Source organism: Lepisosteus platostomus, chromosome 2 (assembly GCF_059453375.1).
Source record: "Lepisosteus platostomus isolate fLepPlt1 chromosome 2, fLepPlt1.hap1, whole genome shotgun sequence".
NCBI lineage: Eukaryota > Metazoa > Chordata > Actinopteri > Semionotiformes > Lepisosteidae > Lepisosteus > Lepisosteus platostomus.
The window spans coordinates 20,856,357-20,874,274 of NC_142612.1; positions in this window are offsets into that span (position 1 = coordinate 20,856,357).

Below are 17,918 nucleotides of genomic sequence, written 5' to 3' on the forward strand. Positions count from 1 at the left end.
CTACTACTACAGGATGAGATGCAGGATATGGAGAAAGGTTTCAGTCTTGTTCTTTCTGCTTTACTAATCCTAAATTAGTAATATAATATTGCTATAAACAAATTAGTATGATATTCAATTCCTTAAAAGACTCACCAAATGAGTTAATTTTATTTGGTCATTTTCTCAAAGGCAATTTTAAATGATTTAAAAAGTTAAAGGTGGATCTGGGATTTCAGAGGTGAAACACACCGGTTTTTCCAAAAGCCTCGTTAAATCATATCTTAAGACTAGTTTAATTGTAATTGTACAATAGTTGCATAGTTCATTTATATAATTTGAAAGGGATGCAAAGTTTTCCCACAAAGTGGTTTGCTATTGAACTTTTTTGTACATCACTTCTACCTGTGTGATCTTTAGTGTCAAGAAAATTGTACTGTACTTATAAGATTTGTTTCTGTCTGTTGTAGTTTGTAATCCTTACCCAAACAATCAGATACCTTTCATGGTGTCATGTCAGTGCAGGAATGATAACTGTCATGGATTGAAGGTGGGGGCACTTTAGTGGCACAATGTGCAGGTTGAGTCCTGCAGATTTCAGAGATTCTTAACTATTTCATTAGCCGTGGCGCACACATTGCCAAATGTTGTTCCGTTTTGGTGCACATGATACCAGGATACTTGCACTCCTGTGCAATAGTGTCTCCTTAAGTTATCCAGGAGACTGTGGATTGTGTTGTTAGAGGGGACTCCTCAATCTGATGTTAGTACTTTGTTTGATGCAGTAGATCTTTGTGTGGACAAAGAAGTCAGACAGGAGAACCAAACGCCAAAACACAATAAGTCTATTATAACGAGCATATGTTTCACATTAGCTTGGGATAAGTCAGTATTTGTACAATATTCTTCTTGAAGAATCCCAAGATAATATAACCAGAGGCCACAAAGTTAATATATTTCCAAAGACCAAGCTGTAGTTTTCAAAAAGTAACGAGTAAAGAGTCATGACTTTCTATACATTATGCAATATATTTATGATTTTATAAAAATAAACAATTAAAGAGGCAGTGCCTTGCAAAAGCATTTACACCTTTCCAAAGACAATCACTTAAAAAAAATGGCATACATTATTTGTAATTCCAACAGAATGTGACAACTTTGTAAGGAAGCGAATACTTTCGCAGGGCAATGTACCTATTGTATTCACATTTCTTCATAATGTATGCTATCATAGAAAATTAAATTGATAGAACTATTTATTGAAGCTTTTGTGGAAATTTACTTGACAGTTTGTGAAATTAACAAAATGCTTGCATATGTTAAACTACTTAAATAAACCTGACACTGAGGTAGCTCTTTCAGTACTCTCTGATAGCATTTCTTTAAAAAGAAACACATTTAATACAGTAGCTAAATTGTGCCAGAACTGATGTTATATTATTGGGATCATCCCATCAGTTACATAAAACCAGTGCCTTAACCTCATCAATTGATGACGTTGTGCTACGTTTTAATCCGAATGAAAGAAATCTTTGATCCTGGATTGACTTTTTAACCTCATTCGAAGAGTATTCTGAAGCAATATTTCCATGGTGCTTCCTATGCTGTCTGTGTTTTTAGCTAAAAAATTGCTTCATGCGTTTGTCATTTCAAGGGTTGGTTCTTATAACACCCTACCTGCAGGTGTCTCTTATACAACAGTTAACATATTAAAGTATGTTCAGAATTTGGCAGCTCTGACTAGGTTTTATGGGATTGATCACATCACTCCTGTCTCAGAAATCTTGGACACTTTTTACAGTTTTACAGTTTTTGTGTAGTCCTGTCTACATTCAGTGCATCCCTTTGCTCATCTGATTTTGGTTTATTATGTGTTCCCACTCTTCCTCTGCACTCCATAGGTGACCCATATCTTTAGAGAACTATCCCACATTAAATCTGGTACAGGTCACATAAGATGCTTTTAATGCCTAGCTTAAAACTCTTTTTGATTTTTGATGATTGTTTTTGTCTTTTGTATCAGCTTTATTAGTAATTTTATTTTTTATAATGTGATTCGTATATATTATACAGTGAATTTAGACAGTTGCTTTAAATTTGTATGAAATATAATGTTTTTGTCACATGCCTAGGCTCTTAATTTAACATTTGAATTTTTTAAGGATATGTGTATGAAATTTCAGAAGCTTCCCCTTACAGTAAGGGAAAGTAAGTTCCCCTTACCTTCCCCTTATAAGGCTACTGACCTTACAATCCAATTCGTTGGAATACTTCAGTTCATATGACACTTCAGTTATTGATTCTCTAATTTGCAACATTATTAATCAGGTATTGCTATTTAAACCTGAAGAAGCTATTTAAAAAGAAGAGGATGTCTGTAAAGCTAACATTATATTCACATACATTAATGATCGGGATACTACAAGTGAGAAGACAAAACAAATAAGTCTAAATACATTCATATGATATGTTAGAATATTAATAAAAATAATCACATAATCAAATGTATTTAGTTAAAATTATTTTATTACATATAATTATTAATATGAAATATTATATAAAATAATGTTAACAGGGAATTATGTTTGTGTTAAAGCTACAGTATATCAGTTTTTTTGAAGTTTACTGCTAATTGCTAATTCTGTGGTAAAGATTAATGAGACAAGGAATTCTAGATTCAGGTGTGTCTCCTGTTTGCCGGTATTGTGCCATGACTGTCTCAATTACTCTGTCATCACACTGCAAAATTCTGTCTGTGAATTCCTATTTACAAGAATCGATGCCTCACATAGTTGAACATACAGTACACTCTGCAAAAAATTCTTAGATGCCAATCAAACAGTATGTCTTAAGAAGATGGGATAAAATCCACAACCCAAGAAATGAGTGGCAGCAGTGCACACTGCCGTGTTGGTGTGCTGCCTCGTGTTTTCTTCAAATGTCAGTCAATCTGGCCAATCATGTACCCAAACCAAATCCTGCTATAGGTGATGCATTAAAGTAATTCCATAATCACTTCAGAACATTTAGCTCAGTCTAAGTGAAATTAATGTGACAATTTTAAACCCATATTATCAATCCTCTGCATTGCTTACTGTAATTAACAGGTCTTGTGGAATAAAAAAATAACAGCAAAAAATGAAGGTTATAATATAAGCTTGCTAAGTCAATTATTAAAGGAAATTTTAAGAGAGTTTGATAGTTTCACATGCAGCTAACAACTTGTCATGTATACACAAAAAAATTGAGGCGTAATAATTTAGACATTAAAGTGGGTTTACTTTTTCAGAAACATACTGTTAACTATTTAGAACCTTGTAGAATATGTCAAATTAAATATCTTTACTGCCAGAAAACGGTTTTTCACATTTGCCACTAGTGGCTAGGAGATGCATGATGGACAAGAGGATTTAAAAGGCACAGAATATTAAGAAAACATTTCTGATGTCAAACTATTGACCTCATAAAACGATTCTACAATTCATTTTTAATCCTTGACTTATATGACTCTCAGCTTACAGAATACTGTTTAATAAAAAAGTACAAAACTATGTTGTATACCCATCTATACAGAATTCCTGCCTTGAGAATTGTTTTTAATCATCAGATCAAAGATTGGTAAATTTAATGTATTTTTTTAAAGCAAAGACTGTAAACAGTACTTTGACACTGAAGCATATTGCTTAATTGTAGGAATTAAACTGTATTACAGTTTCACTCAGCTGTTGAATAGGGGTTTAGATAGTGTTAAGGCTGATGCAAAGTGAATCAGGTCATGATTACATTTTGCCACTACACTGGTGAAATCAGCTTGCTTCTTTTTTGTTCAACATTTTGGCATGATTTGGTATACATTATGAATCTTGTATTGTTTTTTCTATTACATAATTAAATTCATTTTGAATTGACATTTTGCCAGACTGATTTATAGTTTGTAAACTTTCATTACGCAATTCTTCACTTTTCAGTAGTTGTGATTTGAATAATCAGTGTCATCTAAATAAAATAATAAAAAAAGAAATCTGGGTATTTTTGCATTCCTTTATGATTTTCTATGAAATAACTTCCGAAATTCTAATTTTGACATTCATAGGTGACAGAAAATTGATGATGGGTGGTAGAATAGTTTTTATTTTATTTCAAAGGTTGCTTTCCAAGAGCTGATGAGATCAAGTTACTGGGTGGTAATGTTAAGCTTAGGTAATGCTTATTAAGGGGCTTGATTCAAGTACTCAAAATCCTGAAATGCAGTCAACAGCATTCAGAAGACACCAGCTAACCAGCCATGTTTTTAAAGTGTATACTCTTGCTTCTTTCAAGAAAGAATCTGGATGAGATCCTTGTATCAGTAAGCTACTACAAACGGAAAGGATTCCTCTCCTTTCATGTTCTTATGTTCTCTAAAATGTTGGAACATAGGCATTTGAGTCTTGATAAGTGATTGTGCCATGCCTTGTGATTCTGTCTCATCCATTTACTGTAGTTTAGACACTTTCAGACAAAAGCTAAGCACAGAATGCTAAGAATTGAGAAGTAAGTTGAAAATCATAGAAGACACCATTAAAGATTTTCAGGTTGGTAGCTGCAACAGCATGCATAGTCTGCAAAGGAACAAGTAAGAGGTTTATTACATGCTGAAAAGAGGAGAGAGAAACACAACATTTCAGCTGTGAAGCCTTCTTCAGGTGTGTTCACACACCATTAAAGATTTGCTGGTTAACTAGAAAAAGACTTTCTGCAAAATTAAACATGTTCATCACATTATATTGCATTTTCAAAGCTGTTATGAGGGTATTTTTTTCTTCATTCAAAAAAAAGCATTAGCCCATTTCCTCAGAAAATAAAATTCTGTTAGTAAAAAAAAAGTTACATATTTTAAGTTATCATTAAATATTGCTATAAATGGGGGGTTACAAAAATAGAGAAAATCAGGAACTAACTGAGTGATTTAGTCAATAACTAAAATAGTCATGACCCCCAACAACTTATATCCAAGAATATACCCAGGCTGTTGAAATAGTTAGAGGCATGTGAATTCTTTGTTTTCTGGCACAGTTTTTGGTGATAAAGAATAATAAACAAGGCACAATTAGTTAAACAAATGTTTATTGAAATGTTAATACAAACACTATATTGCACACATTATAAACATAGAACAAAAAAGTTTCTGTATTTAATAGTTTACACAGAGTTACAGAGTCCTAATGTCTGTAGAGATAATAGAGGCCAAAAAAAAGAGATAAGCTGCCTTCTAAATTAAATGCAGTACAACCCACAGTTAAATCTCTCTTTGCAAACCTGGATGCCACAAAATAAATGGGAACCTATCTTCCTATTTCTAAAAATGCACCCTCATGCAGGAAAGGCCATTTTAACTGAGGTTTTCCTTACTCAGGAATTCCAAGCTCTCTCTAGCAAGGTTTAAATACTTAGCTCCAATCGGGTTTTTCGGAGGATCATAAAGTAAGGACTATTGCCTGGCACATGCTCCAACTTCCAGCTCCTCTTCTCCTCTGTCTCTTGTGGTCTCACCTTCTTTTTCCCTGTTTTTTTCTTCTCCTGATCTGATCTTATAAGTGACCCTGAATTCACACCAGAAGTGACAAGTCAGCGCAGCGAACGCGTAGCATAAGTGACCATCCGTCCAATCCACACCAACTCTGACAGTTGTGTTCTGTATTCAAACGCTATAGGCGGGAATAGAAGAACAATTTTTTTTTCTGGAAAACGATATTTTGTGGTAATTTCTCAATGATCGATTATCAGTTATGGGTAAGTGAACATACTGACAATTTTATTTTCATTTTGAGTCTGTATTGATTGTTAAGAAGTTGTGTTACGTCCCCATGCGTGGCCATGTTTTTGTTTTTTTTCCCGCTTCCTGTATTCAGGTCACCCCTCCATTGGTCCATCACTACACCATAACTGCAGTTGTGACATCATCATCAATCAACTCCCCGCCAATCAGCAACCAGACCTCAAGTTTAAATAACTAAGAAGTTCCAACCTCGAGAGCTCCGGCTCAACTTAGAACGCTAATTGCTCGTGCTGCTAGCTTCGGATTTGGTTTTGCTTATTTAGTTTTTGTTTGTCGTTTGTCCTGGTATTACCTTGTTTGTTACTCCTTATTTGTTCTCATTATACCCTGTTCCTGGCTTGTGTATTGTATATTCTCATATTACCTGTTTTCCACCATTGTGCAATTTGCTGACTTGCGTTTGTGTTTAACTGTGAACTTTTTGTACACCTTGGGAAAAGGTAATACATAAGATCGTCGGGTATACTGTACATTTCACTCTTAAGGTTGTTTTCTGTCTAGGCACACTGGGTCAATTGCAACGAACTGAAAGTAGCGTACTTACAGGAGTTCAACCTGTGCTTAGTACGCAGCTGACGTTTAAGCTTGTCCTCCACCTTAAGACCAATTGCAACGAATTTTGCCGTTGTGCTTAGTCCGCAGCACCGTACTAAACCTGTTCTCAATTGCAACAAACACAAAGTAACAGCTGCTGTTCTCTAGAGGTGACTAAAGTAGCAGACTAACTTAAACCACCTCTTCATATGGTTTAAGCAACTTAGTACCGTACTTGGTGTAACGCTAGATCGTATTAGAAGGCTCTCGAATGTGGTGGAAATAATATCATCACTACATACTGAATTTATGCGTCCCTCGCTTGGAAAATATTGCAATGTTTAACTCAAATTGCTTAACACTCATACCACATTTATTAATAATGAAGTTTATTAATACATGTGTATTAACAAAAGTGTCATTTACTATTAATTACGTTTAATGTCAATCATTATTACTAGCTGTGAATTTTAAGATCCTAGGGAGTGAAGAGAACAGAACTTAAGCAAATAGTTATATAAATATATAAATAGAGTGTGAGCAGGGATAATGAGGAAATGGGTGGCTCCCATGTATATGTTAAAGAAAAAAACTTGGCATCTTAAAAGTGATTTATGATAATTCACACTGTCCCTTCTCTGTCCTGTGGTCCAATAATGACTATGTTGAAACAGCCAGAGTGTGCTGTATGCCTTGGAGACAGAAGAGGTGGCTCATCCCAGTCAATCGCAAGGCTGTGTAGGACTGCACATGCCAATATGATGGTGCTGGCTCTTGATGGACTGGTAAGCAAACCAAATGACAGACAAGCAAAACGTTTTACAATTCCAAAAGCTTGTTCAATGTGGCTTCTTGCATTTTTATGACTCCTGTTATAGCGCTGCTCTTGTAATGTTGTAGGATTGTGCACAGGTGTCAGAAGATACCGTCGTAAAGGATAACCACGACTTAATTTGAAATGTAAGCTCCTACTGACACAAGAGGAGAGACAAAAGTTTATTTCAAGAGAAAATGAAAGTTCTGGAAAGTAAGCAAAAGGCACACTGTGCTAAAGAAATGCATTACCTTAAAAAATAGAAATGCTTATGTAACGAATATACCCTGTGTATAACAGGGATCTCAGCCGCCCGGGCTAGGCGAGTTCTCCTTTAGCTCAACTGGCAAGTTCCCTGTTGCGTGATGCCGGAGACCTGGGTTCGTGCCCAGGCACTGAGTGACGAACTGGCAGGGCAGGAGCGACAAAGGCGGAAACCCCAAGAACTGTTACACTTAGAAGGTTAGAATGTTTTTTTTTTGCTCAAGTAATTTTATAAGTTTAATTTCCAGTTCTGTTGAAAATAAAACTTACCTTTACTGGTCATTAGTTGGTGTCTTTTGTAACGATTTAGCAATAGCTACAGTATGTGTTCGCTTGTTCGTCCGGAGTGTGTCATTAAACGAAATTAAAGCCGCAACAATACGGTAGAGTTCTGTTCAAACGCCCAGCTGCGGTTCTCATTTATTTTGTGACTAATAACAATTGAGTATCTCATGATGACTACGCACCCTCATCCGGTGAATTGTAGCCTAAGTGCAATTTAAATTAAAAACTAACTAATTTGTCAGGAAATTTAGTTTAAATCTAAACAAGAAAACAGACAAAGTAATAATTGTATTTTGACGTGGCCTACGTATTAACCTACTAATCAGATGAATTGAAATGTTCCGATCCACTGTCCCCTGCAGTTCAGGCTAATTAGTACAACAACAACACTGAGCCCTGGGAACCGGATTAAGCACAAGTTCAAGTGAACTCCAACTTTGTTCCGCATGTTTTTCGCTGCAATTAAACTCAGAGATGGAGATGATCTCCAGAAAGTACCGTACTAACTAAACCGCAACTTTTTACGCAGCTGAATACTAACTCAGGAAGTCCGTTGCAATTGACCCACTAGGTTAGGGGCGTGTGCCACTTGTGTATTTTGGTTCTGTTAGTCAGTGTAGGGAAGTTAGGGCGCGTGAGGACGCCGAAGACCTTCTGATTTTTGTTTGGGTTAGTTAGGTCAGACCTCACCGTATTAGCTAGATCTATTTGGTTCTATTTTCTTTCCTTTGGCACTGCTCAAGTTTTTTCCCCTGTATGTTACTGTGTCCTGTATATGTCCTTGTGCTTATATAGTTCACAGGGTATAGAAAGTGTGAGTTTTGTGTGATTTGAATGGATCTCTATGGGGTTTATGCTTCACTCACGCATGCAAAAAAAATGCTAGAGGACGGAGGGGACAAACACGATGAAGGTAGGTTCCGAGCAAACTGTGTGAACCTTATCTATCTGAAATGATATTAAATACTGAATGCTAGAAATGTTATATGCAGTCCCATGTACAACCAGTGAGCGTATATAGATAGGGAAGCAGAAGTGCAAGATTAGAATCTGACTTTCTCCTTCAAGGTCCTACTACTTATGAGGGTCTGCTCATCCCTGCAGGATATGTTAAGTGTGCTCTTAAAGAGCCCCCACAGCTGCAGCTTGTCGTTAATTAGCGAGAACAGCTATGGTTGCGAAGTCAATGCGTTGCACTTAATCCAGGGCTGCACCTCCACATGAATAAGCTCCCGTGTAATGCCACAGGCTACTGTAAAATCAGAAGGTTGCAATAATCAGCAATTTCTTTAACATGAGGATGGAGATGGAAATTCTTTCCCCTATGAATCATATTTGAAAATGTTTGCTTTTAATATATTAAATCATTTTAATCATTTAATAATTTAATTCACTTTTAATAAACTATTTACTGCTGCTTCTCTAGCAGGAGTAAAAAATATTGCCTGTTAGCATTTTTAATTGTTCTTTATTGTCTTCTGCCTCACTCATGTAGACACGGTAATCAGTTTTATATAGCTTTTAGTTTCCAATGGGCTGTGCATGTAAGTTTGTAAAACAAATCTAAAAAGTATAGAAAACAGCAGGCTGTACATGTGTGACCAAGTGTAGAAACAAACTTGAATCAAATTAAATACTTTAAAATTTTCTGATGTAATATCAAGCCTTTTGTATCATAAGTTGAACTAATATGCATTTGAATTAGTAAATTAATAATGAATAAATCAATGCATAGCTTAAATATTTGTGAGTTTCATTATTATTGGATACAAATTATGGTACATCATGTTAAATTCAGAAAACTGTTACACATAATTCATAATACATAATAGGGCTGTTGCACTTATTTGTATTATGTATTTTGCTATCAGATACTACTGTATATATGAATTAATATTTTAGTATAATTTTAAGTTCACTAAATACAAGCCCTACAATTAAAGTTTGCAGTGCTACAGAGGCAATACCTACAGGACTTAATTAGTTTGATTGAATCCAGTCCTAAGGTTAGCAGTAGAAGGGAATTTGTCTTATATATGTCCTAGACATTACTGTGGGAGAACTGCAACCTTTATTGCCCTACTCAATCTATTTAAGAAAAGAGCAGGTGAAACTGACGAAGGTGACAGATCATAGCACCATATAATTTACCTCAATGAAGTTAACCAGAGGCAAGTTTTTTTTTCTAAGGAATGAAATATCACTTGAACGGCAGAGTTTAAATTAAAAAAAGCATTTTTAAAGATTATGTAACGTAAATGGAAACCAAATACATTCACGTAATATACTATATGTTTAAAAGAATTATGATTTTGGATAACATTACAATTCTGTGGGGAATATAAGACTGGAAAATAACTGCTGGAGTACATACAGTAATTGGTTGGCACATTGTTTCAGTTACTCTCCTTAGCCTGAAGAAACTATTTAGGGGTGTTATAATTTTATTTCTATTCTTGCTGAGCTTTGGTTTCTACTCTGTTGCAACATTTTATTTATTAAGCTTCAATTTTCTCGAGTTAAAAACTGCCACAGCTGAATCAAGACTCTGGGTGGATGGTAATCATGTCAAAGATGTCTTGTCAAAGATGTTTTTAACTACCAAAAGTGCTAGGGTGGCCAAATAGTATGTCATTTGGACCCATTCTTATGTTTTAAGTATAGCGCTTTTTATGGGATAAAGGGAAGACTCAGAAATCTTTAAATTGTTGCCTATTAATTGAATTAAGTCCTTCACATAACCTAAGACCTTAAAGTACAGTATATAACCAGGTCCAGGTGAAGTTGACCCTATATTGAGAGTTAAATGCTTCAGGCATTTTTATTTATTCTGCAATGAATTACAGCTTCCTCTGAAATTCAATTTGATGGAAAACAAATGTTGTACTAATAAATACTTTATTTTTAGACAGGAAATAAGGAACATTAATGTATACTTAATCTTTAAAACTAATAGCTTACATGTATATATACAATATATGTTTTTCACACTAGAGTCCTGTGTTTGGAAAACAAGAATTTACCCAGCACTGGTAAACGCAACTTGACTCTTAAAGTTAAAGGAGAATGGTTTACATAATTTTTGCTTATCCTTAAAAGGATATTCACTCAATACCTTCTGCATTTTCATTTAAATATATACTATGTTATCATATTTTTTAAAGGCATTCAAATAATTGCCATTTTTGTTTTGGGTGTATATATCTCTGGAAGGGAGGTACTGTATTTACAACATTCTTACACTATGTATCATCTGGTTATAATTCTTTACAGATAAAGACAACAATTCATATATTTAGTGCTCCTTAGCATAACAAAGGTAATCAGTTAAGACTATAAGAGAAACATATGCAGGTTCAAATCTTAACAACCCCCGAACAACAGCAGAAAAGTAAATACATTTCAGAGTCAACATTTTGCATTGTTACTTGTACAAAAGTATGTTCAAATTCAAAATAATCATTTCAAGCATAAGATAACTTCAAAGCATTGGCCCATATCAGCAATTTGAAAGAAATAAGGAATTTAAATACATTTAGTCCACATCTTAAAGCCTTACTTTAGAAATCATAACAGATACCAGGCCTTTCATATGGAAAGGCTCACTGTTTTCTCAAATGGGTCTCGTTACTGTTCTTGGTTGGTTAGAGTTCCGTTTAATATGCAGAACTGAAGTCTCTTCTGTAGCTGATCTTCACCACAGCCAGTTTTATGCCTTCAGCTATAATTTTATTTGAGTACACAACTTACAGTGTATATACGTTTAAAATACAGTTTGATCCATCCATCCATCCATCCATTTTCTTACCACGTACTCCTCATGAGGATTATGGTGGCAACAGGCTGAACAAGGCAGACCGGACTTTCCTTTCTCCAGCAGAAATATTCAGCTCCTATTGGGGGTTTTCCAGGTGCTCCCAGGCCATCTGAGAGATTTAATCCCTCCAATGTTTCCTGGGTCTGCCCTGGGGTCTCTTTCCAGTGTGCTGTGGCCAGTACACCTCTAGTAGGAGACTTCCAGGTGGGAGCTTCATGAGGTGCCTGAAGCACCTTAACCTGCTCCTCTTGATCAAAAGGAGCAGTGACTCTGCTTTTAGGTCTTTCTGGATTGCTGAACTCCTCTCCCTGCCAAGGAGAATAAGCCCAGCAGCCCTACGGAGAAACTTAATTTTCTTCACTTGTAACTGTGATCTCATTCTTTTGGACACTACCCAAAGCTTGTGACCATAGGTAAGGATGGAGATATGGATCATCCAGAAAACAGTTTTGTCTGAAAACTCAGCTCCTGCTTCACCACCATGGTTTGGTACAGTGTCTGCATTACTACAGCAACTGCACCAATCTGCTGCTCAATCTTACAATCCCTTCTGTTCTCATTTGTGAACAAGACCCTGAGGTACTTAAACTCCACCACTTCGGACAGCGTTTTCTCCCTCAACTGGAGTGAGCAATCCACTCTTTTCCATGAGAAAACATGAACTCAGATTGGGTGGTGCTGACCCTCATCCCGACTGCATCACATGCATCACATCACTGCTGAAAAATTCTCCAGTTAGCGCTGCAGATCACAGTCAAAAGAGTCAAAGAGGACAATATCATGCACAAACAGCGAGATGAAACCCACAGGTCCCCAGACTGGAATACATTCTAAACCTTGGCTGCACCATGATATCCTGACCATGAAAATCATGAAGAGGAGAGAAAACAAGTTGCACCTTTGAAGGGCTCGACTAAACACTGAATATGTGGACACAACTCTCTCTCCGTAAATTAATTTTCTCTAAAGTGAAAGATATAACGTGAGTTCCATGAGTAATTTATCACAAAAATGAAGCCCTGTAGACATTAAAGGACTTTTAATCTTTCATAGTTATCTATTTGTTTCATGCCTGTTGCATTGTTTTTACTTGTTTGTACTCTTGTTCCTGTCTGTAAGTGTGGCTTGCAAAAGTATCAGACCCTTTCTATAGTATCCCATTTTGTGAAATTACATCTTAATTACATCTGCAAATATTTTTGAGTGATTCTTTACCAATTTAGCACACCAGCTTAGTGTAATGTTTGTCCATTCTTCTTTGTAGATTTGCTCAAACTGTCTCAGGTTGCTCTGGGATCACATAAGGACAGCAATTATAAAGTCTTCCCACAGATTCACATTAGGATTCAAGTCAAGGCTTTGATATACCACTCAAGGATATTAACTTTCTTATTCATATTCTACTTTAATATAGCTTTGGCTTTTATTGTCCTGCTGAAGGCCCATTTTCATCCCAGTTTTAAGTTTTCAGCCGACAGAAACATGTTTTCCTCCAGTATTAGCCTGTATTTTACTCTGTCCATTTTCCTTCAGTCTTTTCAATGTTTTAGTCCCTGCTGAGGAGAAGCATCCTGATAACATGATGCTGCCACCACTGTCTTGATTGTTGGGATGGTGTTGACTACGTGATGTACCACGCCAAACATACAGTACCTCATTTAATCCAGAAAGTTCCAAATTGGTCTCTTCTCACCACAAAACCTTTTGCTGCATATTGCAGTAACATATTAATGCTTTTTTGCCATCTCTATGCAGGAAATGTTTTTTATACTTCCTTAATCATTATTTTTAATTTCATATTAAAAATCTAATTTATCTAATTATTACTTTTTTCCTTTGAATGTGTGAATTAGGTTATGTATATAATAGGTATGTATTGCTTCTTCAAAATGTCATGACTGCAAGTTTTAAAGCAACAAAATATACAGTACAAACCACGCAAAAGTCTAAATACATTGCAATACATATTTCTTTAATAGCACGTGTGCTGATGGGTGTTGGTGCTGCACATCACTACCCAGGAACTGTGGGCATGCAGCTGTCAAGTAGCATCCATTGGGGAGATGGAGGATGTGAGTGAAGAGGATCTCTGGTGAACTGATGAACCTTCAGCAACTGTTTGTAAGCTTTCTCTGCAATGGAATCACCTAAATCTTTATCATTGCAGATAAAGACAGCTGGGCCTCTACCCTTTGGAAGTCTGGTTGCTTTCTGCTGTAAAATACATTTTTCTCACTTTTTTGTAAGAAAACAAATACACCCTGTGCGGGTTTTTACATCAGGTCTGTGACCGTAAGCTCTATTGGCCATGGCTTCATTTGATATGCAGTATACTGTTTACAAATAAATATTCATATGCACCAGCTCGAGCACCTACACTTTTTAAGAATAGAAATGAGAATGGGCCATTCAGCTCCTCTAGCTAACTTGGCTTTATAGTAACTATTTGATCCAATGACCTGATCCAGCATTTACTTTAAAGAAGGAAAGGGTATCAGCTTCAACAGCATGGGTGGGTAGTTTATTCTACATTCCTTCAACATTTTGTGTAAAAAATTGATGCCTGTTCTTATGTTTAAGATCACTTCCCTTTAGTTTCTGCTTATGTCCTCTGGTAATGTTTTTTTCATTAACCAGTTCTCTTTCCTTTCATATATATTGCCTTATTTTTATCTACTGCCTGAATTTCAGAATTAATCTTGTATGAAGAACATTACAAACAGCCTTCTAAAACTCTTAAAATATCACATTATATGCTCTGTCTTTATCCATTACTGCTGTTGATCATTCAAAGAATTTTCACAAGATCACATTTAAATAAGATAAGATCACATTTAGATAAGATCACATCTCTCAAAATGTCTATCCTTTAGAAATCTATGAAGATGATCCATTTTTTTTGTTCATCAGATGAGGTATCAGTGCGAGGAAAATGCATTTTTACCTTACACATATTTGAGAGATCACTGTGGGAATGTACTGTATATAGGCCTACACAATACAGAAATTTACACAGATTTTTGTAAGGCAAGGTTAACATAGACACTTGGTTACTGAGCATTTCAGTAGTGTGAGCACTATAAACAAGAAGAGTGACATTATGAATGGAACCATTCTGCACAAGGCTAACAGTGCCAAGAGTTACTGTAAAACCTTTATATGATCTAGCTAGCCAGTTCAGTTTAAAATATTCTCTCGTTTGTCATTTCTGTCTTGTGCATCTAGTTGAAATTCATACAGAACAACACAGCTAGCAGTATATTGGTAACAGTATAAATATTGAATAAATTGTGGCAGATAAAGTGAGCATTAGAGTTCAGTGTCTAAAATGAGCTAATAATGAGAAATTTAAACAATGACAGTACAGTTTTATATTAGGTTACTTATTTTAGTCATATTTGTATTTGTAATATTTATTAGTTTAACAACTTGTTATTACTGTCATAAGACTTTGTTGAATGCATGATTTGAAGTTGGTAATGAAAATCTTTGTGCTTTTTGCCAGTTATACCTCCATAGTAAACAATATTTGGGCTAATGGAGGCTATTCCATAAGTGGGATCTGAGAACATCACAATCACTGGGAGGCTCACAGGCACCATTTGAAGACCAGATAAAGGGAGCCTCAGAAGTTCAGAGTTCTTGTGTTTTCTGAAGATCTCTCTCTATGATTAGTAGCAATTTGAGATTAAAAATTACATTGGCTATCAGTATTCTTAAATACACTTCACACCTGTCAGTGTGAACATCAATGCTTTCGAAAACACATGGAACTACCTATACATGAAGGTCTAATAAATCCTGCCAGAGTCATGTTCGAATTCTGCAAACCACTAGAAATTCATTGTGCTGGGATTTTGCAAGATTAATAGTGATGATAAACTTCCCAACAAATACCTCATTGATCATCCTTTATTTCAAAATAAAGTTTGAAAAGTAATATTCACAAAAAGACATGAATCACTATTGTCCTGCAGCAACAAGCCTATGTTGGTACTGTTTCCCACAGTATATACTGTTTACAACTATAGTTAAAATAGCTGATGAAAATGGTGTGAATTGTGCAAATTTATATACAAGGTGTATTAAATCCTTTGTGGACAATAATAAATGCAATTCAAATATTTAAAAAGCTACAAAACAGTGTCTTAAAATATTGAAACACTGTTACTCTAGTTAATATGTATGCCTTGAATGAAATGCATACCTGAATGTGAGTAAAAAAGGGCAAAGGAAGCTGAGCTTGTGAACTAGCTGTTATTTTGCCACACCTGTTAGCTTACTGGGTTGCTTGAGGCATTTATACATACCTTACTTTTCCCCAGTGACTTGTGTTTGAACAGATTAAAATCAACATACCACAGATAATTATTCTAAGGAGGGGACAGTATTTCTGCACATTTGCTGTGTTAGCTTCAAAGTTGTTTCTATGTAATACACCAAGAGCTTAAATGATTTCCATAATGTATTGTATGCTTAGGAAACATGTAAAATGTTAATTAAGCTTTGGTGTTGTTTATTTTTTCATGCATTGGTGTTTTGGTGTTGTATATTTATTCATTAAGGGCCATTTTCCATTATTGTACACCACAACATTAAGACATTTTATAAAAATAATAAAATCACTTTTTAAGTCCAAAATCAGAAATGTTGCTTTATTAATGTCGGGCTGCAGTTATTTCCAAAAAATAAAACATCTTCCAAAGTTCTCCACTCACTTTATAGGCAGTGGTAGATTAGCATCAAGATTAAAACATCTTGTATTAGCAAGAAGACAGGGGAGATTTTCAATCGTTAGGAATGATACCTTCTATTGTTTCTTTTACTTAACACTTCCCATCAGTATCCATGTTTTTTATTAGTATGCCCCCATATCAAAAGCCAAAACTTAGCCTAAACTTAACAATAACCAAACCATAATTGTAACCCAAACTCTTTCCTTAACCCTAACTGTACAACATAGCTAGTTTACACACACTACAGGATCTGTGGACATTTGCATACAACTAGAAGGTTTTTAATTATAGTAGATGAATTTGCAAGGTTCAGTTACTTAAGAATAGAATAATAGTAGAATAAAGTAAAGGTTAGGTGAGATAGTAAGTCAATATTCTAGTAATGCATTTTTGTATTGTGCATTCCTGGTAAAGACTGATTTTGTTTTTTCAAACTGCACAAACTGTTTCACATAAAACAGAGCAGTCATAGAAAATGACCTGAGTAATCAGAAGCCTGTTAAACACTCTAACTTATACACTATAAATCTAATGTGAATATTATTTCGTTTAATTAATATATTACAAAACAGGAAATGATGGCATCCATAATAAGATACATTGGCCTTAGTATTATATGACTCTTAAGCAACTGATCAGACAAAACACACTTCATTAACTTCATCCCTTCTGGTGTTACATACTGCCGGGAATCAGATGGCACTTTGCATTAGAAGTAATTTCACTAGTCACTGCTTTGAGTGTTGCTAGAATAATCTCCAGATATCCATCCAGATGTCACATTACTTTATGCTTTGGTTTTAATTAAAGTCCCACAAAGTTACATCACTGTTTTTGGATGGTATGCCACAGGAACAGGACTCTAGTGTTCTTAGACATCCACAAATACATGAGTAAATTCTTAAGGAAAGACAAGGGAAATGTTTTTTAAATTTTGTGTCCAGCTTTTTCAGATTTTTGCAAATGTGAAATGTGAACAGATGTGAAATAAAGTACCAGCCAAAAGAACCCAATAGCCTGTATAGCAATAGGAATTAAGTATGAAATATTAGTTAAAGGTCTATTCAAAATGTAAAAATCTGAATGTTTTTTTTCTTTATTGAAGAAAATAAACATAATGAACTATTTCATAAATACTGAATGTCATAGTAATTTGCTGTTGTCAGTAAGTCAAAACTGTTTTTGGATTGTCTTCATGGAGACTGATGAAAATTGTGCTCTCAATATGGTTTCTAGATGGACTCTACAATAACTGAAGGTTTTAATAATATACCTGTATATATTTTTTCTTCTTGGAGTCAACAGTAGTGGGATGCGACTTCTCAGGACAGGAAGGTCTCAGGATGGTTAGGTCTGGTAAGATGTCAAGCAAAGCTTCTGACTTGGCAATTCAAGATCACATGGCACTGGTTTTTAGAGTAAGGGTGTTAATCTTGGTCTATTACACTTTTAGCTTGCATTGCTGCAAGCAAGATAATTTTCCCTATTAATTCAGATGATGCACATTTCCACCTGTTGTGCTGTGTAGTGGGACTCCTGGAGCAACACAACTGTGCGTTCTATAAACAATATAGTTAAATGTTTTGGAACAAATGTCTCAATTTTAGAAAAGTGTTTCAGTGGCCATTCTACAATTACATAATGCATACATAAATACAGCTAAAGAAACAC